At 36.6% G+C, this 24667-nt stretch overlaps 1 long non-coding RNA gene across 3 annotated transcripts in view; it reads right to left on the bottom strand.

Moving 5' to 3' along the window:
- Positions 1-24667, bottom strand: part of LOC103463463 (uncharacterized) — a 102909-nt gene that overhangs the window by 37091 nt on the left and 41151 nt on the right. Inside the window, exon 6 of one of the 3 annotated variants that reach the window (XR_533517.2) lies at positions 2027-2192. The exons of the other annotated variants lie outside the window; for them this stretch is intronic. This is a non-coding gene — a long non-coding RNA (uncharacterized LOC103463463). The remainder of the gene's footprint in view (positions 1-2026; positions 2193-24667) is intronic. 3 annotated transcript variants of the gene reach the window in all.

The raw sequence follows: 24667 nt of genomic DNA, 5'->3' as shown, positions 1-24667 counted from the left end.
CTGGCAGAATAAGTGTCTGTTGTTGGCATGCATGCTGTGAAACACTACAGTAATGTGACATGTGTTGGCAGATAATTTAGAACAAGTTCTGGTATTTCTCTCCCTTAGGCTCATCAGCTCTCAGCTTCAGATTTCCCACTGTGAGGTCTTAATCACTCATAAACCTGAAACTGTTTCTGTGAGCTGTATGACAGCATTATGCAGCAAGGGTGAAAAGAACAACAACAAAAAAACAAAACAATCAGCAGTATAATTTAAACAATTTCAGTACACTTTACTGGAACAAATGTAGCAGTTTAGTTTAACTTCTTTTGCCCTTGGAGGTTATTGATCAGTCTAACCTTTCAGGATTGGCTACATCTGGATCCTTTTCATTGTTTTCCCATCTTGACTGCATTTGCAACGCTATAAAATTAACTATTCTTCGGTGCACGCCAAAAAAGTTTCAAGACATTTTACACACGTAAAAGAAGGTCGTTTGGATTTTCAATTCTATCTCATCTTCCCCCAAGTGCAGAACCTTAATAAAATCCACGGAATCAAACATGAGAGTCTGCAGGATGCAGATTGTGCAACACTGAGTGTCTGTGCTACTGTATGTTTTCATGGCTAATCATCATGAATTGCAGTGGATGGGTTACAATGAGCACGGTAAATTAGACACATTAGCGCAGCAAGCTTCTGTAGAATGCACCCGAGCTGTCTGCCAGATTTTCCTCTGGAATATCAATCAGAGTCGCTTCACTATGATGACGAGTGGAGCTACAGCAGCATGGCAGAGATCACTCAGTTGCTGAGAGGTTTTACAGTTTGGAACTGGAGTGTATGTTTTTTTTTTTTTTTTTGCAGAGAGCTTGATGTTTTGCTGCCTCTTACCCGAAGCATGTTTTAGTGAAATAGTTGACGAATATAGAGAATTAATTTGCCACTTAAGTACATTTGGGAGACATGGTCTTATGTGTTTATACAGGAAAAAAATAAATCAGTAAAAACATTTTCACTAAACTAAAATATTTCCAAAAAGCAATGCATGGAATGTTACTGCAGATGTTATTTTGGATTTATACTCGTCGACTTGCAAAATAGCTTATATGTGAAAGAGGTATGTATGCAATCAATTATGTGAAAACATTTTTATCTTTGACATTCTGTCTCATTTACCCACAACATGGTGGGTGAATGATGTTTTTTTTTTTTTTTTGGGCAGCCTGCAACATATGTACAGATTAGACTCGACAATGTCTTAGATGTAGATTTAGAATATGATACCATCTATATATCTATATTTGTATGTATACATTTTGAAAATCCTCTGAGTCAGCCAGGGGGGAAAAACATCAAAGCTCCACATAGACTTAGCTTCAATCGAACCCCCAAAGACACAAGCTTTGACTTGGACTTGTTTGGAGTCTGGCTATTTACCATCACTTCATCAAACTTCCCCAGTGATCCGTTTAATTGTCTACTTCTGTTTTTAATAGTGACGATAGTAAAAAAAAAATAAAAAAATCTGGTCATGTATGATTTGTTGACAGTAAATGTTTCATAATGGACATTGCCAATTACATTGGCTGCTCATTGCAGCCCTAATTTCTGCTCAACTTTAGGGGAAAGACGGACTTGTTCTGTGACAAATGGTTTAAATGTTATATTATTTCCTTCAACTTTTTTGGGGGGTTGGTTTTCTGACCATGTTGCATAATTTTAAATGAGATAATTGATAACTTAAAAACATCTCATTCAGCAAACATTTTAAATCTACCTTTCTAGCTGAATGGGGTGGTGGATGTCATCCCATCTGCATATAGCACACCACATCAGACATTAAAGCAACCTTTCCACTTAAATAGATTACTCTATTACATGTGCTTAGAATTAAGAGGGGAAAAATCCCCATTCAAACATCTGTGTCCATCTGCATGTATAACATGTTTTTAATTTTGTGTGTATTTCACAATTTACTACAAAACTGTATGAGAATAAATGTTTATTTATACCAAAAGAAGAAATAAGAGGCAGAACTGACCACGTGCTTTGCGTGCAGATCGTTTTCTCTTGCTCCTTTTCCAGTTTCCCCGAGTCTATTTACAGCAGCCGTGTCAGGAATGCTCAGTTCCCATCTCACTGAAGTCTGTCTCCCATTATTGCTGACAAACACTCTTTTCAGGAAATTTCTGTCTTCATTTTTCATTCTGGGCACAAATACACAATCCAGGTAGGCTCATAAACATGTGTAGGCGAGTACACAAACAAAAACAGACCAAACACCGCTTCATTTTGTGGTCACTTTCCTCCTATTTTTCTTTGCTTTTCTTTATTTATGCATTTTCTACTTCATCAAACCCGTATACTCACCCTTCACAAACCCCTTTCCAGCCACATCAAGCTAAAACACTGGGGGGAGCAAAATAGAGTGGTTGAAAGAGATGGGAATTCAAGGAAGTAGACTGTAGTTAAGATTAGAATTGGGGGAAAAACAAGGACACAAGCAAAAAAACCAAAAATATGAAAATTTGTTAACAGTTCCCTTTAAATAATAATACACTGTTATTTGGATGTGGCAAAAGAGGTTTCCCCTGTTGACAACCAGATGGAAATGATGGTTTTATTCAAACCCAAGAGGAAATGAAAAATGACAAGTGACCAAACAAAGATTAGCATGTTTATTTGTTCTACACAAAACTATAGTTGTGGGATGTTCCATAGACTTTCTACATGTTGGCGTGCAAACAAACTGGAGCTTAATCAGCAGTACATTGCAATGTGGGGCTTTTATGTTAACAGTGTAACATAAGTGTTGATTAAAAAATCACTTTAAAGGTCAAATATACAGAGGCCATTGTTGTAACATAAAACCAGACATGAAAAGTTGTTGAGACATGGCTGTGCACGTCAGACCAAAGCAGAAATTACATCTCTGAATGATGCTGGAATCACAGTGGTAAAAACTACAGTATTTGGAACAATGGTGAATTACAGGCTCATCGAGCAACAAAGGACTTTTAAATCCTTCTATAAGGATAATATAAAGCCTCTAGATGCATTTTGCATGCCAAATAATTCCAGTATTTCATCAGTTCCTAAAATTAACGCGTAATACTTTTGGTAACGAATTCAGTAGAAATGTTAACTGCATTGCTAATCTTCTCTTTCATGTTAAACTTCAAAATTTAAACCTTTCCTAAAATGTTGCCAATTGCATGTTTGCTCTTGCTGAACTAAAAGAATCAGCTGCACCAAGGTCACATGCTACTACACCTAATCTGGATGCTTCTTAAAGAGTAGGCTGCTTTCACTATATAATTCTTATGAAATAATAAATTTTTCCCTGCTAGACTAGATGCAATATTTGGCAATGAAAGGAAATGTCTCACATGGATACTATAACACTAAAGAACACAATTTGTAGACGCTACCATTGACCTTACACAACTTTCCACTATGAGAAAACTTTCTTTCCTTAACTTGTTTTAGTAACAAAATCTTCCAAAGCAGTTTAAAAACTTATGATGCTTTTTGTTTATTTGATGTTGTTGGCCTAAAGCAGTGATATATAAAGTCAGTTCTCCAGGGCCAGTATCCTGGATGTTTTAGTTCTTTCCCTGGTCCATCTCACCTGAATCAAATATTTGTTTATTGGCAGGCCTCTGCAGAACATTTTGATATGATGTGAAGGTTAGTTGGTCCATTTGAATCAGCTGTGTTGGAGCAGAGATACATCTAAAATGGACAGAGCCCACGAAAACAGAAGTTGGACACAAATGGCCCAAAACAATGGACTTCATCATTTCATTGTCTTCCAGAGTCGTTATGCAATTGTCTATGTGTACTAAATCCATGCTTCTCAGTGAGATGTGCAGCTGAAAAGGCTTGTTGCACTGACAATCTAAATCAGCTGTTGTCTAAATGAAAGTAAAAACCTGATCAGGACATTCACATTTGGAGGAGCAAGAAAATCCTATCAAATTTCAGTCCACAGGCACACTTCAAGAGCGAACGTGAGAGAAAGGCCAAAACATGAGCCACCCTCACACACAGAGTCAACATGAGAGCTAGCGGGTTAATCCTGTTTCAAACAAGCTTGGCTTAACCCTTGTCAACTCTACCAAAAATACTGCTCTCTTCATTACCCAACACGGAGTACTGAGACTTTTTACATATACATTTAAGTCCGCTAATAATGTGCCTTATAAGCAGGGACTTGCAAAAATATCTACACCCTTTGACGCTTTTTGCATTTTGTCAAGTTACAACTACAGATTTATTTGTATCGTTTAGACAGACAGACAGACAGAAATGATTGCTTGCTGGAGGCGTGAACACTGTTGAAGTTTTAAATTTTGCCCATGCCATGACGTGATGTAATGCATCAGTTCGACGCTATGAAACTTACTGGAAATTGCCTGTGCTGTAAACAACTATCCTCCAATGCAAAGAAAGACGTGCCAACCCAAAGATGGCTGTCAATGTTAATTGAATATTTGGAAGCCTGGCCAAGAAGTAAGGAATATTAGTGTCTAAAGGCAGATTACTATTCTAAAACAATGCAGAATATTGACATGAACAACTTCCCCTTCTGTTTGCTGACTGAAATTGTACCAGAGGATTCCACTTCAATGAGAAAAAGTCCTGATTAAACTGAGAAAAGATATTAAAATTGAGCAAGAATTGCATAGGTAGGCCATAACCAGGTTAGATACACCCAAGGCTAAAGTATGATGCTGCTTTGACAATGTTTTCTCCCAGGATTCCTCTGTTTTTAATTTCATTCATTGTTTACCTCTGACCACACTTGCAGAACCTGATCCAGCATGATGGTGAGAGCATATTATTTTAAGGGTGGTTTGTTCAGAGTGACTTTGAAAATATAGGGTTACCAAAATCACTATTGTTTTGCATGTCGGCCCAAAGCATAGTTTTTGATTTCATTAGAATTTATTTGGTAGTGACAAAGTAACGGGGGCTGAAAACAAATGCTTATAAAGCGCCATGATTATATACTACCTTATGTTGGTTAATAACATGAAGATAATTGAAGTTTATTGATGTAATATAACAAAATGTGAAACTTTGAAAGAAAATTTTGTGGCCTGTGAAAAGAGCTGTAGCTACACATATGCATATTAGATCTCTACATAGCATTGGGGCTTAGAGCGTTATTTGTTGTCTCCTTTCTACAGTTAAGCTACTGTGTTGGTGGTCCATAAATTCCATAACATTATACAGCTTTCCTTCCTCAACTTAATAATATTTATATCTGATGTATTCTATAAACACGCACAGACAGGGCAAGTGATGCTATGATAAAAGAAAAGACATTACACAATTTCTACATTTCTGTCATGCATGTCTTTAAACCTGCATACAAATAAACATACACACACATCAACAGGCAGAGTCATCTGGTTCTTCTCACAGTCAGCACAGCCTGTATTCGCCTCCCTGACGATTCTTAACTTTATACATTCATATCTCCATCAAAGAGCTTTTGATGGCGATAACTAAACAACTAAACACTCGTACAGCTACGCTAGTCAAGACACCACTACATATGTCAATGTCAGTGGTCCCGATTTTGCCTTGTAAAATATTCAAGCTTACAATGCGACAACTTAACCTGATGTGTGGAAACTCAAACACTGATGAATAAAAAGTGACCCTGAGTTGGCTGACCCTGCTCATTTCTCACAAAATGTCTGCTGGCATAAGCTCTATCTCACAAAACTTGTGATTTTGTAGCTTTTCTGGACACATTCTTCTCTCGCTTGTCTGCATTCATCCATTGAAATGCTAAAATCTCTCACTTTTTCTTGTGTAAAGTGGATTTTTAAAAACCTAATAGGTGGAGCAAATGAGGACTATAGGCAAAGTTTTGAAAAGGTGAGTTTATAAAAAAACACAGCAGGTTTTTAATAGTTGAAAGATAATTCGCTTGGAGAACTCTGCAATGTTTACACTGTAAGGCATCTGAAAGAATGCGGTACATTTTGACTTTCAAATGATGGCTTTACTTTAATGTGGTATGCAATTGAAGTTCTGGCATTTCACTTCCAGAAAGATAAATGATATTTGTGTTTTGGCGCCTGCAGACAGTTGGCAGTAGCTTCTATTAAAGCTGTAGGGTCCCACATCTTTAGAAACCAACTTCATGCGCTATTTGTACATACAGTTGTGTAAAGGTTAGGGCACTGTTTGTGAACTCGTTCATAAAAATGATCATATTCAAGCTGCATTAATTCAGTCTTGAGTAAGGTGTTTCTTTTAATGCACTGCACCTCTTCAGTTATAGAGAAAGTCTTAGAACTTTCCTGTAGACTGGATTACAGAATGTTAATGAGTGTGTCCTCAGATTTGACTGAAAAGCATTATTGATATTTTTTCCCTGTTATTTTAGTTTTATTGCAGTGATTGGATTTGTTTTGTGTTCATTTTATAATTGTGTGCTTATTTTAATTATTGCACATACCCCTTCTTCTTAAAAAAGAAAAAAGAAACACAAACAAAAAACACAAACACATGCATTGCTGTGTATTGCTACCTATAATGTCAGTTATGAACTGAATAATATTTGCCAATTGTGGAAAATATATTTCTTATGCAAAAATATAAATATATATATTTTGTATTTTTTTTTTTATTATGAAGAAGTTGCACAATATCAGGAAAATATACAATTGCAATATTATTGCTGAAAATTGTAAAGACCATATTAAGTGTGGTTAATGCTGACTTTGTTCTGATTTAACGTGAATGCATGACCCCTCAAGCATTAACAGTTATATATATATATGTAGATGCACAAACGCACATATTTTTTTCACAGATATTTGTGAAAAATTAAAGCAATACTGGATGGAAATAAGTCGTAACATTGCAGAAGCTGTTTAAACACTGCTACTGTGAATGCCATTTCGTTGGAACTAAAGAAGCACCAACAAAATATTACAGCGTGGCCTTTTTTGGTGACAATTATCTCTTGGTCAGGCAGTGGATAGACAGAGAAAAATTAAGACATTGTGTGAGTTTTAGAGTTTGTGCTTATTCAAACACGTTTATAAAATAAACGTTATGGTTGAGAGAAATGGAGAATAAAAACTAAACAAACTTCTGGCTGAGTGTAGGGCAGAAAGGTTGAGACAAGGGGAAAAGTAATGAGTGAACTGGATGTAATTAACCTATACTCATCCAGAAAAACAGCATTGGACGAGGGATTGGGAGGGCGAGCCGCGCAGTCTCTCGGCTGAAGCTTGTAGTTTTGAGACTAATTAGGACTGTGCTACAGTACAGTGTGAAGGGGTTCCCATGTGGGTTCTTGATATGTTGGCTGTGTACACTTGCAGACTGCTCATTTGTGGTGAGGTGAGACAGCGTGAGACCCAAGAATCTGAAGAGAAGATACACAGCATAAGACAAACATAAGCAAGTTCTAGATGGGTGCAGCAGTCTAAAAACGGTAAACAAGGAGAGTAAACTAGAAATAAGAGAATGAAAGAAAGGTGCATGCCAAGAAAAGACAATTGTTTAAGTAAGATTAACTTTTTTTTACCTTAGAGCAGTGTCTGTCTTGCAGAAACTCTACTCAAACTTGTGACAAATAACACACCATTAAGAGAATCTTTTCTGTACTCTCTCAGCGGTGCCCCACCAACACTGTTTATTGTGGGTGGGAATGGTGTGTCAAACTGTAATTGACATAAAAAAAAAAAAAAACATTTTTGTTTATTTCATGGGGACATTTTTTTATTTGATTGTTTATTAACAGTATTTATTTATTTTGAATGGAACTACTGTCCATACTCTTCATGTATTCTTCCAATCACACTGCAGTTGCTGCTATATTCACTTTCATCTTAATAAGCCAGTCAAACAATGTGTGCAAAGCATAGATTGTAATACTGTTTTGCACATTGCATCACACTAGTTCAGGGCCTGTTGTTGCCAAAACTATTGGAGAGTTGGTTTTAAAAACTTGACAAAACAATTATAGACATTATGAAATTAGAAACACACTGTTGAAAGGGATTCATATATTTAAAATATATATGGAAATTAGCCACCCATTAGTGTTTACTCTGTCACTTCATGGATATTACATATTTGCAAATATTGCTAATTTCCCTCTTTCCTTACCAAATTTATCTCTATAAAATAAGACGTTACTTAATCAGAGCAAGAGGAGGTATTTGGAAAGTTATATCTTTTTTTACAAAGCATCCATCATACTGTAGGGGATCTGATATTCTGGCCAATATGCTTCCAGCCCTAAATTGTTAATGCACAGCAGCCTCAGTTCATAGCCTCTTCTAGGCTTTGATCTCATTTGCATCTTTAGAGCAATCTCACACACACCACATTAAAATCTTGGTATTGTCAGGTGGGGGAGGAAGTGGCATCCAAAGTGAATCATGTAGGACTCTCATACATGCATACATCAACACAGAGTGAAGATGAAGAGCCCTCCAAATTCACTCTGATACTATGACAGCAAGCTTGATGTGTGGGAGCACTGCGAATGTGAGAAGGAGGAGGGGAAGGCAGCCATGCACATTCTGTGGATTCATTACATGTTTAAGCAACTGTTATGTTAATTCATTTTGCTTTGGACCAACACTGTGACAAAATAAATCTATGGACACCATGTAGGCCAGAAACCTAATAAAAGAAAAACCTGATTTTTACACCAATATTGTCTTGTGATCCCAAGAAAACAAAGTTTCTGTTTTTAAAATATCATGAAAATTAAGAACATCCAAAGGATGTGTACACTTTATACACGGAGATCTATCTGGGGAAAAAATCTCTTTGGTCTTAGGTACCCATGTATTTCTTTTTGTTTTTGTCATTCGACTTTATTATCCAATTCCAACAATACAGTCCTTTTCATAAGCTCTGAAATGACACTGTTAAATACAAGATCTTGCAAGAGCTTATTACTTCGCTGTACCATCAACTCATTGACCGCAGGACTGATTGCGTTGCCAAGAGAGGCAATTTTAGGATTTTGGAGCAATTGAGTGACTTGTTTTAAATAAGATAATTAACATGGCTTCCCTCACTTCTTGTGGGATGTTTCCTCCTATTAAAGGATGTAAAGATCTAAAATGATAGGTCATCTAATAGCAAGGTTTTAATGATGTGCATTAGCATTTTGATAGTATGTCTACACCCACTAATTTCCACCTCTTCTAACTTGGAAGTTACCAAGACAGTTAATCATATGAGTAAAAAACATTTGATGGTTTCATAATACAGTTTCTTCAGTTAACCATATGAAGACTAGTTAAGCATGTTTGTTTGACTGATAGTAAAGTCTTTTGCCTATGTAGGGAGAGAACTACAGCCACAGCTGGCCTCCAGTGTCTCCGACTGAAGAACATGCTGCAATGTTGCCTCCTTACAAAGATCCTTTTGTTTCTGTGACTAGGGGGGTTTGTGCTCCTCTAAGACCCACCCACTCTAACTCTTTCCCTCCACCTTCCCTTATGTGTATTAAGCATGTTGATTCCCAGTCCAAATTGGTTCCCCTGTTATTAATCCCAATCACCCGTAAAACATCGACCACGGTGCACCATTAAGTCACATGTGCCTGCCGCCCTGAACCCGCCAGATTGGCACACTGATTCTAATTAATTAATTGCATCCCAGGTGATTTTTCTTTGAAATGGAAAGACAAAAAAGGAAGAGGGGAAAAAAACGGGCTGGATCCCACAGGCACCACCAAATTGGCAACAAAAGCTCCCAAGGAAAAGAAAAAAAGGCCCAGTTCATTACATCAGGGAGAGACGGTTTCATGTAGCAGCTTCCTAACTAAAGCTGTGCCTTCCAAGACCAAAATACTCGTCTTTTTTTTTTTTTTTTTTTCTTACTAACTTGCGTGTCTGCCACTCACAAAACCCTGCCAGAAACACACTGTGGAACAAACCCGCAACAAATTGATAGCACATTTAGGTATTCAGGATTATATTTGCAAGGAGAAAAAGTGGGTGCTTTGAGTGAATTACATTTCAGGTCAGAGAGTTGCTGGATAGTACATAAGCTATTTAGCATAGGACTGTCAACTACTTAAAAACCACATGAGTCAATTTTCAATATTATCCCCTCATTTCAAAGTCAAATGGTTCCACCTTGCCTTCCAGTTTCCTTTCCTGCTCCAGATTCTTTGACACTTTCAACATGGTTAAATGTTCTTCTTTTTTTTTTACCTCTCTGGCAATATTGGAGTGATCTGCTGACATGAAAAAGCTTGAATTTGCACTTCTGTTATGCCCCATGTGTAAATATTGATATCCATCAATAATCTTACACATCATCTCTTTCTGTGCAGTTCATTTTGAGCGGAATTTGAGATTGCAGAAGTGGCATGGTTGCATGGAGCTGTGAAATTATGCTGAGAAGAGTTTTGATCAAGCGATATGGACTGGGTGATTTTTATTTTTTTTGTCTACACAGGATTTTGATTTGCAGTTCAATTTACAATCATCGTTCAGTTGCTTCCCAAAAATAACTCGTGCAGTGTCATTCAAAGTCAAAATATTACAACTGGGCATATTTGACAGTTGGAAAATACGTGAAATGATAAGAATGACCTTGATAAAATATACATTTAATATAAGTATGTTGTGAAGTCTGTGAAGTCTTGCTTGTTTCTAGTGGCCTTTATTTGAGAGAGGTCAGACAGAAAGGTGGGTTATCAGAGAGAGGGGGGAGTCATGCAGCAAAAGTCATCACACCGGGAATCGAACCTGTGACTGCCACATCGCGGACTAAAACCTTCGTACATTTGTTGTGCTTTACTCCTTTGCCATCGCTGTTCCCCATTTAGACTTTTTTTTTATCTGCTTATAGAAACTAGCAACTACATTGGATTAACTAGGTTTACTACTAATTTCTTCTTTTGTGTAAATACAATGTAACCTCTTGCAAATGAAACTAATTGATTTTCTTTTAACATATTCCATATTTAAATAATAATATATGAGTTTTTACTTGAAAACAGGAAAATTACTGCAAGCTCCGGTTGGCAGGTTGTGCTTTAACCATTTATCTTTGCATAAACAGATGCCACCTTCTTTTTCCATCTCCTTATGAATTTCAGAAGATCAAATTTCCTGGCACATTCTTCTGCCCAATCTTACAGAGGGGCTTCCTCTCCCTATATTAGCACTCATGAGGGTTTTGGCATACTTCTACCAAGTGAGAGGTTAGAGAGAATTACTAGGCCGGGGAATTTCCACATTGCTCATAGTGCAAAAATGAGGAATTTCATGAAAACAAAATGGCACAGAAGCAAGCTGTGCTGGAATATGGAACTTGTGTATCCCTTCCTGAATGTTGAGTTTAATAACAAATGAGAAGTAAATACAGTTGAGTGCTTTTGTCTTTTCTGGAGAACATGGATCAGGTAATGTCGTCTTTTAGAAAACTTCAAAGTTTATGAGGGGAAGATTCTAATGATGAATGGAAAACCAACAAATCCACAACAACTGTGTGATGCAATTTTGTCACTATGGACCAAAACCTGAGAGGCAGCTTTGACAATTACTGTCAGCTGATAATAATTGAGGGTGTTCTACTGATTAGCAAGGGTCCCATCAGGTACAGGTGAGGTGTACCTCATAAAATGGCAGGAGTGTTTAGATTTCTCAGCAGATAAGATGGGTTGTTGTCAACAGTCAGCTAGAAAGAAGCTCCAGCTGGATTCAAAGATGTTGCTTTAGAGATGGTCAAAACAACAACAACAAACAAAAAGAAACACAGGAGTGCCTCACTTGCAGGTTTGCATGCTGAGTGCATGTTTTCCATGATAAATGTCCTTCAGTTTATTCAGAAGATGGACTTTAGCATTCAAAACAGTTATACTGTAGTTTCCTGCATAAAGTCCTAGTCGGCTCACAGCTCTGCTGCCTGGCCTCCATTTCCAAGGAAACCATGTTTTGTGGATCCTCACATTTGACTAATGGTCAGTTGTTTGAATTTATTTTACATTTATTTATACAGGTAAAGCTGTTTGAGACATAAGGTCTCATTTGCAAGAGCAACCTGTAATTGGCTGCCTTGTTAGCAAGGCAGTTAGTCATGCAGCTTCTCTTCCAAAACAAGTTGTTCTTTACCTTCATGCCAATGATTTTTATTCAATTTTTTTAAACTCCAGAATGCCTGTTCACAATCACAAACCTACATTTAAGGGACATTCTGACCATAATGTGCAATATTCACCAGTCAGAGTCACAATACTGATAAATTATCATCAGGAAGAGTTTACTGGAATGACTTGATGCTTAGAAATTTAATCTAGACTTTCGTCTGTCTAAATCGTTTCCATTTTCCTTCACAGTTATCACAAAATTTTAAATACCCTGGAATAGTGTAATTTCTGTGAAGACAAAGTGTTGTCAGTTGACGGTTCTCTGCAGCGGGCAGTGTCTCACAAAGTTTTATTGACTGCAGGTCAGATCTGTCAACAGGCGAGAGAGGTTCTGCAGAACAGAAAGATACATGACAGATGAGCTGCTGCAAAATTGTGTCTATGCTTTAACAGGCCACAAATAACCAGCAGCTACTGTAAGTGTACATTGACGTGCAGAGCGTGATGTCAGATCCGAGTCATATGAAATGCAGAAGAGCTGCGGTGCAAAATGAGGCACTGAGAGAGTTCTGGTTTGTGTAAGACACAAGTGTTGCTCACTCAGAAACAACGTTGCCTCTATTTAGACAGTTTGAAACACACAGCATGGAATTACAACAGAGCATGTCATGTGTTTCCACCTATTCTGCTGAACTGCTCCAGGTTGAGGCTACAGCTTTTTCAGGGTTGAGCAGCGCTCCTATGGGGAACCCTGCGGTGAGCCGGGTCTTCAGCAGCGGAATGTGGAACGGAATGCTAGTCTCAAAGGGCCCAGATCCTGGACACATATTTATTTGCTCATTCATCACTTTTAGATGAACTCTGACCCACTACTGTGTGCTTTTGCTTTTTTTCATTCCCAGGTCCTCTTTTTTGCTTAGGTAGATATGTTGACACGCTGAGACGGTACAGATAAGATGAACATGCTGGAATTTAGTCTTTTGAGTGCTTTTGCTGTGGTTGCTGAATGTACAAAGTTATCTCTAGTTTAATATGAGCAAGAAGATGAATGACTGGCTGCATGTATGGAAAAGGTTTTTGATGTGTTCTCAGTGGTCGGTACCCTTCTCCAGTGAAATTCTATTGGGAAATCGTGGTATGGAGAGGAAACAGATGTTTTTGGTTCCCAACGTGAACACATATGAAAGGCCGAGGTATAAAGGAGTTAAGTGAAGGAAAAATGTGAGACTTTATAATGTATTTTCAAATCCTCTAGTGAAAATAGGCCATCTGAGGCATAACGTGGCATGTAAAAAGTGGAAACCATACATTCTGTCCTGGGAGACAAATCAGTAATCACAAGATAAAAAAAAAAAACACCTGCAACTAACGGATCTCGGTGTAAACCTATGATGTTACAAAAGACAATTTGTCAGAACTATCTGTCTGATTTTTAATTTAAATGGAACTTTTTTCTTTCTTTCTTTCTCTCTCTCTCTCAAATTTCAAACCAATGTCATTTACCATGTCATAGCTAAATGACAAATATTTTGTTATAATTGTAATTAAAGTATTTTTTGACAAAATTGCCAATTGCCTAACTGCTTAAAAATCTGATTTCATAGGAATACATTTGATAAATAATGACAACATGGAGGTTACCAATCTACTTGAACTTTATGCAGAAATATTTAGTTATTTGTACGTTTACAGACGGGTTCTTTCTGCCGTTTCTTCCTAATATTCCTTTCACATAGATGTTGATATAAAAATGTTTTTTAATTACTAAAAAATAACTAATCACTAATTATAAAAAAACAAACAAACAAACTTGTATTAACTGAAACCTTTATTTAGCAGAAAAAAGTGTAAGCCAGAACAAAAAGCACAAAGAAGAAAAATAAAACCTCCAAAATGTGCCTGTTTGCATGCTAATCACTTATACTGTAGATATTAAACAATTTTAATCTTCAAATTTATCTCAAAGGTTCACCTCAGCTAGACAAGAAGACAATGAGCCCATATTTTGTGGTCCATAAGCCAACTTACATTTGGAAAGGGACATTAAGTTTTCTTTTCTAAAATGAGAAATATGCCCTGTTCTTGTCAAGAAAAAAAAAAAACAAGTCTCTGATGATCTGGGGATTACAATGCATGAAACACTGGTACTGATACAGAAATACATGATGAAACTTTGGAAAGCTCTAAGCTATAGTGATGCACAATAGGACACATCAGTTCTATCTTTAAAGTGTTGTCACTAGCAGAGCAATATAGACAGAGTGAGAGCGCTTGACTGTTCTGTCACAGTGAGAATGTCTTTTATGTGAAAAGTAAAGCTGCATCTTGAGAAGAATCACAGACTATGAAGCGGCAAGAATATTGTCTTCAGGATGAATATTGGCAGCGACAATGACTTTGCCTGTTGTTTTGTAATCAGTGTTTTGCCATTTCATTATCATTGAAAACAATCCGTAAGTCCTGTTCACACAACAACAAAAAACTAATTTCATTAATAATCATCTTCCGATAGGTAAGTATTTTTGACAAAATTCACAGTTGAGAAGCGACTCACATATTTAAGAATATTTTCATTCAATAAAGATTTCATATTTACAGTTCATCACAGCGTGCATTAATTTTGATATTGCTTAAGCATTTACAAGTTGGCCTTTTCTAGCTTATTTACATCTGTTTATTGCGCTTCTGATCTCTTTAGTCGCACATCAATTTTAAAGTGTTTCAACTCTCTCAAAATAAAATCTGATTGTTATCCACGCAACTTTGTACTAAACGTTTCAGTTTACATCATATATTTACTCATTTGCGGCACCATTTTATGATGAATGCATTTAATTTGGACCAAATTTGTGAGCCATGTAAAGATTTTTATTTTTTTGGGATTCGCTTTGTTACTGTAGAAAACGGGGAGTGAATAGCAGGGATAAAACATGGCCATATATTGTAGTCAGCTGCTTTACAGTGGAGCCATAAACATCAGATGCTCTTAACATCTGCCAAGAAAGAAGCAGGGAGATTTGTGAGTCAATCTGTTTCTTCAGGGCAAAACTGCAACCATCTGCCACTGAATATGTTAAACATCTTATATCTTAACACACCAAGTGCATGAGATGAACTTTTCAATCCCAAAGTTCCAGCTATATCTCACTCAAGCACATCTTGTTGAGTAAAAGTTGGCAGAATGGTCAACAGAAAAACTATTCACCGATAAAAACCCAACAGAACTGAAGTTGTAAAAAAACATATTTTTAAATGTCTTGGTGTCCATTTTTATACACTAAATATTCAGAAAGACTAATTTATTTCTGAGAAAGTTTTGCAAATGTTTAGTGCATTTAAAAAACTATAAATTGTAAATGCTGATGCACAGTAACTTTTTTTTTTTACTTAATGACTTTGTAATGCTAATACTGAAGAAACAACTTGAAGGAAAATGCATGAAATCTGATTAGATCACAACTGCTTGAACAAAATCAGCAGCTCTCGTCTTTGAATGTCCACTGATGTCAGACTCCTACTGCTATCAGTGACAAAGTGCCTTTCCCCTGGACATAAATTAATAGGTTCAGCTTGACATCAGCCTCCAAGGTTAAGTCTATGGTGTCAAAATGCTGAGGCATTTTGGTTACAAAAGACTTGGTGACTTGGGAGTCTCACATGGACTGATATGGACAGATTCCAGACATGGTCAAATTTTGTAAAGTCCAATCTGAGATTAATAGAATACAGTCAGCTCAAAGCTTGCATCCTTTTGACAATCAGGGATACAATATTTGATTATATAATGGACTAGAGGAAGAAAAGATGTCCATGTTTCATGTAAGGGAAACAGTTCAGTCTCTTGATGTGTATTGTTATACACTGAGTAATTTTAGGGATTATAAATATCATAAGAAATCAAATAGGACGTTTTTTTTTATATTATTTTACATTTTGTTCTGACAACTTATCATTGTCAAAAATGATCTCAATGACCACAGAAAAGTGAAGCATTTGTTTTAGCTACATGCACTACGGTGCAGTTTTTTTTTAGTTTTGGATGGAAATAAAGGTAATATTTCATAGTACAAGAACATAGATGTTATAGAGAATAAACTGAATCATGAGGAGGAAGCAAACTGAAATAGAGTATTTATTGAGTTTGTAGAGCCAAAAGCCAGACATGGCTTAGAGATGATCATCTGGAGTAAACAACATTACTTCTTTATTGTCAACTGGTTGGCACCCCTGACTGGGTGCCACAGGATGTTTAAGGATTTCTCAAAAATGCATGAAAGAATCAAAGCAGCACTTCCTGTATGTTTTTTAAGAGGTAATCATTTTATAACATGACATAATGCTCAAAGTCGAATTTATGTAATTACCACCCTTTAAAATTGTAGGTGAAACTCCTGGAGAACATATTAGATCCCAGAGAGAAGTCTTCCTGCCCACACCTATGAATACCTATGATGACTCTAAAGAAGATTAGATCATAAGAATTACTGCAACTTTTAATTTTCAAATGAGATATATAAAGTTTTGTTAAATTGTTTTGAACTGAACTGGATCTACATCTATAACACAGCAAGCACCACAATAATAACGATCATGGTTTTAATGTGTAGCGCAACTTAGTCTGCACATGTAAGCAACGCAGGCAAGTACAGGTCGATGTCTTGATCAGACCAGTTTGCTTTGACAGTAGAAATGTTCCTTTTTCAAAAATAAAAAAGGTAAAAGATAACTTCATCTGTCTGATAAAGTGGTGTAATTTATTTCAGTTACATGAAATACATTAAGAAAATGATAATTAATTAAATTCACACAAAAAGTTGTGTCACTTATTAAAAGGGAGATCCCTCTTTAAAAAACCTACTCTTGATATTAGGTTTGTTGATTTTATTTGTTGCCTTTTCAGAGAGGCCCTGCACTTACACTTAAACTAAAGGTCCAACTGACAGGATGTGTAATATAACATTCTCTAGAGTAAATAGAACCAGGCAAGGTTTGTGTAATATTAAAATGATTTATGCATACTGTGATAACTCCAGTGTGTCATTCTTTTAATGGTAGCGCATCTAAGATGGAACAAACTTCAACTGCAAGAAAAAGCACATTTTTAATGTATGCATTATAATTCTAACCTTTACACCTTGATTTTTTTTTCTTAAACTTTTATTTTAAGCATTTGAAATGTGTCCAAACTTTCTCTCCTTTAATCATTATTTAATGGCACAGACAAGTGCCAGAGAGCAGAGGCCTCACAGCATTAAAGTAGGTTGGTAGAATAGGTGCCCACTGGCAATGTGGAGCTTTTCCCGGTGTCCTGGGGTCCTTGGGAATTGCTCTTTTAAAAGGATAGGGCCATGAGTACAGGGTGTGCTCAATCGCAGCATCTGACCTGGTAAAAATGGGAACTACACTGCTGTCACTCCAGGGTCCCTCTCCAGGGATGGAGTGTAATTATAGGAGTTAGGGCCCTAAGGCCCCGTCCCTCTAAGATCCATTTGCTAATCACAACTCACACTCAGGCACAGGAGATGTCTTCCCTGAAAAACTGAACCAAAAACCCCTTAACGTGGAAAGGTCAGATTCAAATACACAGTTAAGCCCAAAATTCTTCTTCTCCCCTGGCAGATTGAGATTTAAGATTATTTCCAGTGAACCAATGAGTTTGTTTCCGATAGGAAATGAAAAAGACATCTCTCAAAAGATAATCAAACAATGTAAATGAGGTATCAGATTTGAAAATATTGTATTTAGTTTTCTATACATTTAGCAACAAAATAGCACCTCAATAATAACATATAGGAAACTCTTAATTGGCATCACAGCAATCAAGCATTTTGTATAATTTTTGCGCATATCTTTGGGGAAGAGCTATAAGTGTTTAAGGTTGGAGGGCCTTATTGGCAACACCCCATTTTATTTCAATACTATATAAGAATGAAAGATTACTTAAATCTTAATCTACAAGAGGTATGTATAATTGTGAGTTTACCTGTATGAAATAATTAGTGAGATTTCCCTGTCACTATGAACTAATTATGCTGAATCATATTCTGCATTTATTTAATTTATACATAATTTTAGGATTATTAGAATCTTTGAAAACAGTTTTTTTTTAGTTTTCAAGTTATCTTTGATTTTCCGAACTATTTGACAAAATGCAAATACTTTTTCACTGTGTGGAAGTAACAGCCTGCTTTCCATGACAGCATCAGAAAGGAGTGGGGCACATAAACTACGTCTTATCTGTCAGTCGTCCACTGAACAGGTTTGCTACTACTTGAAAGTCTAGTGGAGTAAGTTTCCGTTAGTTCATGTTGAGTACTGGGAAACTAAGTTACCTGCTTTCTGCTAAAAAAAAAATCTGATAATTGCTTGCCTTTTAATTGATTGGAGAGCAGCAGGAGGGGTTTGCAAAACTCCATTCCTATTTATGTTTCAAGCTTACAAAGTTAAGCATAGTGATTGACAGCGCCAGAATGTGGTTAATCTCATAAAAAAAATGTAATCGATTGACAGCACCATTTTAAACATATTTTTATCTTCATGAGAGTAGCTAGTATATCTTAAAAGTGCATTTTGGTCCCTAGGAAATAAAACCTAATTCTTCTGAAATATCAAAACCTTGACAATTTAAGGAATGCCCATACAGAACCATTATTTCTGTATTCTTCATTGTACCAATTTTATACTAAGAGGCATATTTTCCTTATGTCAGTCATTCTCATGGTTGGTTATAAGTTTTTGCACCAACAAAGCCGTAGTTGCAGCACTAGACTCATTATCTGTTATTTTGCTTTTCTGCACAAGCTAACACACCAGGGCAACATTTGATCTTTCCTGTCATCTCTCTTCGTCTTTCCTGCTATCTATTGTACAACTCCCATTGCCCTCAAACCAGAAGGCCTTTCAAGGTCTACTCAGATAACGTCACTGCAGCTGAGCATCTGCTTCCAATTCTGTGCAATTAACAGGGGCAGCGAGGGAATGTTTCTTTCTGTTTAATCCTCCACCATTTTTTCTCCTTTACAGCCCCTCTTAATTTTCTGCCTGTCTCTTTGTTATCCCAAACTGAACGACGGTCATTCTGTGTCTCTGAAATCAAAACAAAAACATTTCTATAATTTCTTTACCATTTGGATATAACTGTCGATAGTTTTAGAATGTTCCATTGGCCTAGATTAGTACTTTTATTATGCTAATGTTAAATTTTATTGTGGTTAATTTTACTTTTTTAAATGTAATTTATCTTTGTCTTTGATAAATGTTTAATTTCTCCATTAAAATATCAACACATTCTGTCTTGTGACAGATTTATCAGTCATACATGAAGTACTTCAACGTTCAGCCACTTGTATGGAAAATTGAGAACAAAGTTTGACTGATAGACCTTGATTGACACACATCCAGAATATGTTTACTAATGTACAAAAATCATCTAAAACGAGGCATATCATTTCCGTATTAAATTCATTTGGAAAATGGAAAAGTATACAGAAATTTTAGACAGGAATTTTAGAACAATATTTTTATTAAGCCAGTGTATGTTAAATTTATACCACAACCCTCATTGTACTTAAAAGTAATTTTATGATTGGCCAAAATAAAATACTGTGTAGTTGTAGGATGATAGATGTTACATTGTTTTTTGTGTGTGTTTTTTGTTTTTGTTTTTATAAATACCAATGCAAAAAGCTATTTCAGTCTTGTTTACTTGATTACTCCTACCTGCCTTCAAAAATGACCAAATTACTAAATAGTTCACTTGTGACAAACCACAACACAACTACAATCCAGCACATGGCTGTATACCTAAAGTATAACAGGGAAGAAAGGGGAATATTATCGAGCATTAATAATATAAACAACCAATTGTCCCAAAGTATCTCCAGAGGAGCTGCAGAGATCCATATCTCAGGTGAGAGAATATAAAACAACTATTAAATCTTGCATTCCATAGATATGGTTTCATGGAAGAATGGCAGTAAGATATTTGGAATCATGTGTAGAGACAATTTATAACCCCTATATACTAGCTTACCAAACAGACTGTCTTTTATAAACTGTATGGAAACTGTTCTTCATTCCAAACCAGCCCACTGTAAAAACACCAGGAACCTTTAATGATACTTCTTAAAATGTTTGTTTTGTTTGGATAACCACAACCCTAAAAATGCAACAATCCACACTCTTCCTTTCAGCTCAAATGGCTGGTAATTCAGTATGGAGTTTGTGTATTTGTCTAACACCAGTAGCTCTGGGCTTTGGGCATAAATTATGCACAACCATGTATTTTATTTAAAATTAATTACCCTTCCTCATAGCTGTGGATTGTTTGCCAGTGGAGAGAAAAGGAGGGGTGAGAGAGAAAAAAAAAAAGATCCAGTGTGATGGCAGCTGTGACTCCATGGTTCCCCTGCTGCACTCCAGGAGAAGATTAATAGTTAATGGAAGGCCTTTAGGCTGTGGAAATACCCCTAGTGGTCCTTATCCTGGCTGTGGGAAATGCACAGATTATTGTCAAGGTACTGGAGTCTGTGAAATGCATGCCCTCCCCTTCCATTTTACAACCCTCTTGATCTTCTGTTCATTAGCTAAACAAGCAAAATATTACCCACAATGGGCACAGGTGCACAGGAAAGCCTGCCACAATTCATATTTTGTTTAGGGCAGTGATACATGTAACTTCACACTCCCTTCTTGGCTTGTATGATCTTTAAATAGAAAGAGAGAGAGGTCAATTATTCAAACGTGGCACAGCATATTATCTCTGGCAGGGCTAGTCAAATCAGCCTTGCAATTAACGTAGACTCAGCGCCGCTATGAAAATCATCAGGCGTGTTCAGGGTCATACGGATTCCTGTCTCTAGGCAGTTAGCTTCCTTCGTTAATTAAAAATTCTAATCAGGATGTTGGATCAATAGTGTAAATCACATGTGCGGCAGCTCACCAAGGGAAGCCCCATCTTACTTCCAAGGCCCGCATTGACAAAGTAATGAACTGAAATCATGTGAAGGATTAATGGAGCAGGGCTGAGATGATTGACACTCTTAACAATATAATCTTCAGAGCAGACAGCACATAAGGAACACAAATGAATAAAAAGCTTGATTTTTCCATCAGTTCTTTATCACAAAAGACTGAATGCATCACCCACAGTACTGGAAATGAAGCTCCATGGCATTTTTTCATCTTCTGCTCTACTATTATTTGTAAGCAAGGCACCAAGATACAAAAGTTGACCTGCCAAAGGTCAAAGGTTGAAATAATCCACCTTTGAGAGCCATGGTCTCAGAGATGGTAGAGTAGACAGTCATCCTGGCTGCTGCACCCTGTGCTCTGAACAATGCCAGTACCTACTTACGGTCATGGAGATGAAGAGGCCAACACTTAATCCACCGAAAGTCAAGACAATACTTTTTGGTTCACCAGGAAGACAATCTACCATCCATGCAGATTGAGATCCTTTCCACAAACACTAATATATGGTTGAAGTCAGGTCTACACAGTGAACAAGCTGACAACCCAAGCCCAACTCTCACTCCAAGCATACAAGGACAGGATAGAGTAATTGCAACTACGGTAGACAATACCCCACAGTGCACAACAAAATGCCTCAAGCGACAAGTTTGTTAGCCTTTCCAGATCTACAAAACAGGTGGACCAAACAACCAAACTTTCTTGACATCCTCAGAAGTTGCACAGTAGTCAAGATCTTGTCCAGTGATATGCAGCCACTCTGCTTCTCCCAAAACCAGAGTTTGACATTGACTACACTGTAGAAATGCCTTCTCATAAGTTTAGAGCGATAATGGAGAAAAGATGAAAACCTATGCTCGAGTAGGGAATCTGTATCAATTAAAATGGACGGGCTTGCCATAGCTGAGAAAAATCCAACACATGTTATCTAACTTCTATTTTCAAGTGCTGGTCAGCCCTGACTCTTTGCTCACATGGGTGAGCCACTCATAATGGCTCTGGGGCCCAATTATTTTGTGGCTGAGAGAAAGTTATTTTTCCTTTTTTTTTTCTGATGGTGTAGAGAAAGATATACACATAGTTTAAACTGACACACTCCCACATTAAAATACACAAACAGTCAAATGTACAAACACAAATCCCCATGTAAATACACAGGGAAAGTGTGTATGTGTGTATTGGATTTTTGAGACACAGGAGACACAAAATAAAGTTTGTCTGGAACGTTTTTTTTTTTTTTCAATAAAACTCAGATATTTTAGTGGTCTCGCAGTTGTGGTTTTACTGAGAAAATATCCCTGGTAAATGTTATTGTTGTTCTAAGGTCAATACTCAAGGAAAATGAAGTCATTTTGGGTCCCACAAGAAATCACCATAGACCAAGAATTTTCCTCTCGTTAGCAAGAAAAAGAGTGAGAGGGGACAGTGCTGCTAGAGTTGCATTTTATGGCTGATTCATTTTAAAAGGAGGTGAATTACAACTGTGGTAGAATCCTTCTTCAAATATTATCGGCGTATATCATTATCAAGTTACTGGTTCTGGTCTTATGCTGAAATCTGAGGCCATGTGGTTTTCAGATATAATGTTGCTGTGTGCAAGTCTGGTGATAGTGAATGATCAGGGCCATATTGCAGGTGTCACTTCCACTTACATGAAACGGTAGTAAGTAGCATATAACACCACATTGCTATGTATTGTCAGAATACAACTCCCACCTCCCACTCAAAAAGTGCATTGATAGATTTTTTCCAACAAGAGTTATGGCAACTTCCTCTAAGAATATAACGTTAAGGAGTTCCACTGAGAATAAATTTACCTATCTATATATTCGAAGTCAAATCATCAGTTGCAAATTAGAGTGTATCATGGTAGCTAGTTAGTGGTGAAATAGCCAGTTTAAATTTCATAAATTTCTTACCAAAAACTGACTCACTAAATCCGGAGACAGGAAATTACCATATCAAATCACACACAATTTCCTATCCTAAGTGCACACATTATTTCTGTTTGCACTCCAATCAAGTAGGTGGTAGTAGAGCACCTTTCAGTTTTGATGCCAGCTGCAGCCAGCAAATAAAAAAAATTAAAAAAAAACAATTATAAGGGAAAATACTCAGTTCAGTATTTCAGGTATAGAATGGCATTTCAAGCAAAAGTCTTAGCTGAAACTCATTTTCTTCCAACCACTCTGCTTCTCTACTAAGACAAGTAAAAAACCCAAAGAAGGTAAAGCAAGGCTACATCCAGACCTCCACATTTACATATCTCTGTAGTGCAAAACAATGTACGTTTTGAAGTAAGGTAGGTTGAGCAAATTTATGCTTATAGTTATTCTGTCATTTTTTACTCTGGTAAATAGTGTGATTAAAAAAAATGTTTGTCCTAGGGGGGCTCTTATAAAAAAAAAAAAAAAAAAAGTTTGGGTCTTAATGGGTTTAAAGGCAGAGTAAAATAAACGACTAAAATATTTTTCTAAACTGAAGAAAACAGCCACGGAAAAGCTGCGGGTATTCCCTATTTGCTTTTCCAGTCAGTGCAATGAGAACAGATTGTCTGAATTTGTGTGGCATGCTCCCTTATTTCTTCCAGAGAGATTTTGACACAGTTAATCAGTTATGCATATTGAGATTAATTACACTTTCCCACAGCTTTTGCAAATCCTTTTTGCTTTCCATACTTCTTCCCTTTAGCTGAAAGAGGGAAAGTCTGGGAATTATTTTATTGTAATATGCATTTTTTTTTCACTTCTACTTTTCACTTCCATCAGCCCCTCTGGAGTGGTGTTTTCTATCATATTTTTCGGAATACTTAGTATTTATCCGTTGTATATTTCCTCTTGACTAATGCAAAATGGCCTTGTATGGAAGCCAAGCATATGCTTTTTCTTATTCTCTCTTTAAACTTGGCACTATTGATTTTTTTTCTCACAGAAATAAATGCCACACAAGCAGCCATTAATAAATCTGTCCCTTTCAGCATAATCAGCAGCAGGGAGGTTCACAGGAATCAAACCAATGTACAGCTGGTTGAGTTTCTTGTAAATTAATGACATCACTGATAGCGTATGAGCTGTTGCTGAGGTGCTGCATATCACATTTCATAGTTTATTGACGATAAATAGAGCAGCAGCAGAGCAGGGCAGCAGCAGTGGAAAGAAAATGGAGATTTCTTTCATTTTAGTCTTGTACTGCCTTGTGCTTAAAAACCCATAGAAAATAAATTAAGAATGTTTTAGATTCTGGTTTTATATTTGACTGTATTTAAAAGTACTTCGAAAATGTACACATTTGTAAGTAGCTTGCATCCCTAATGGTTGTCTTTGGGTTCTAGTGGAATTTAATTCAAACTGCTTTGTAAGAACTAATCATTTTCTTCTCATTCTGCAAAGCTTATTTATAACACAATTGAAATGAAAATCATGTCAAAAATTTAAAAAAAAAGAGACGAAAATGTGTTATAGACGCATCACAAATCAAAACATTATGTTTTCTAAAGACCACTGAATGTGGCCATCCATTTTGTTGAGAGGGAAGGACTGGTTCTTTATTTTGACCTGCATAGCTTTTAATTGCCCACAGTATGGGTGATGTGATCGTGACAGAGTGCAGACC

The sequence above is a fragment of the Poecilia reticulata genome, chromosome 4 (assembly GCF_904066995.2).
Source record: "Poecilia reticulata chromosome 4, P_reticulata-male-v2, whole genome shotgun sequence".
NCBI lineage: Eukaryota > Metazoa > Chordata > Actinopteri > Cyprinodontiformes > Poeciliidae > Poecilia > Poecilia reticulata.
This window is presented reverse-complemented; position numbering and strand designations above follow the sequence as displayed.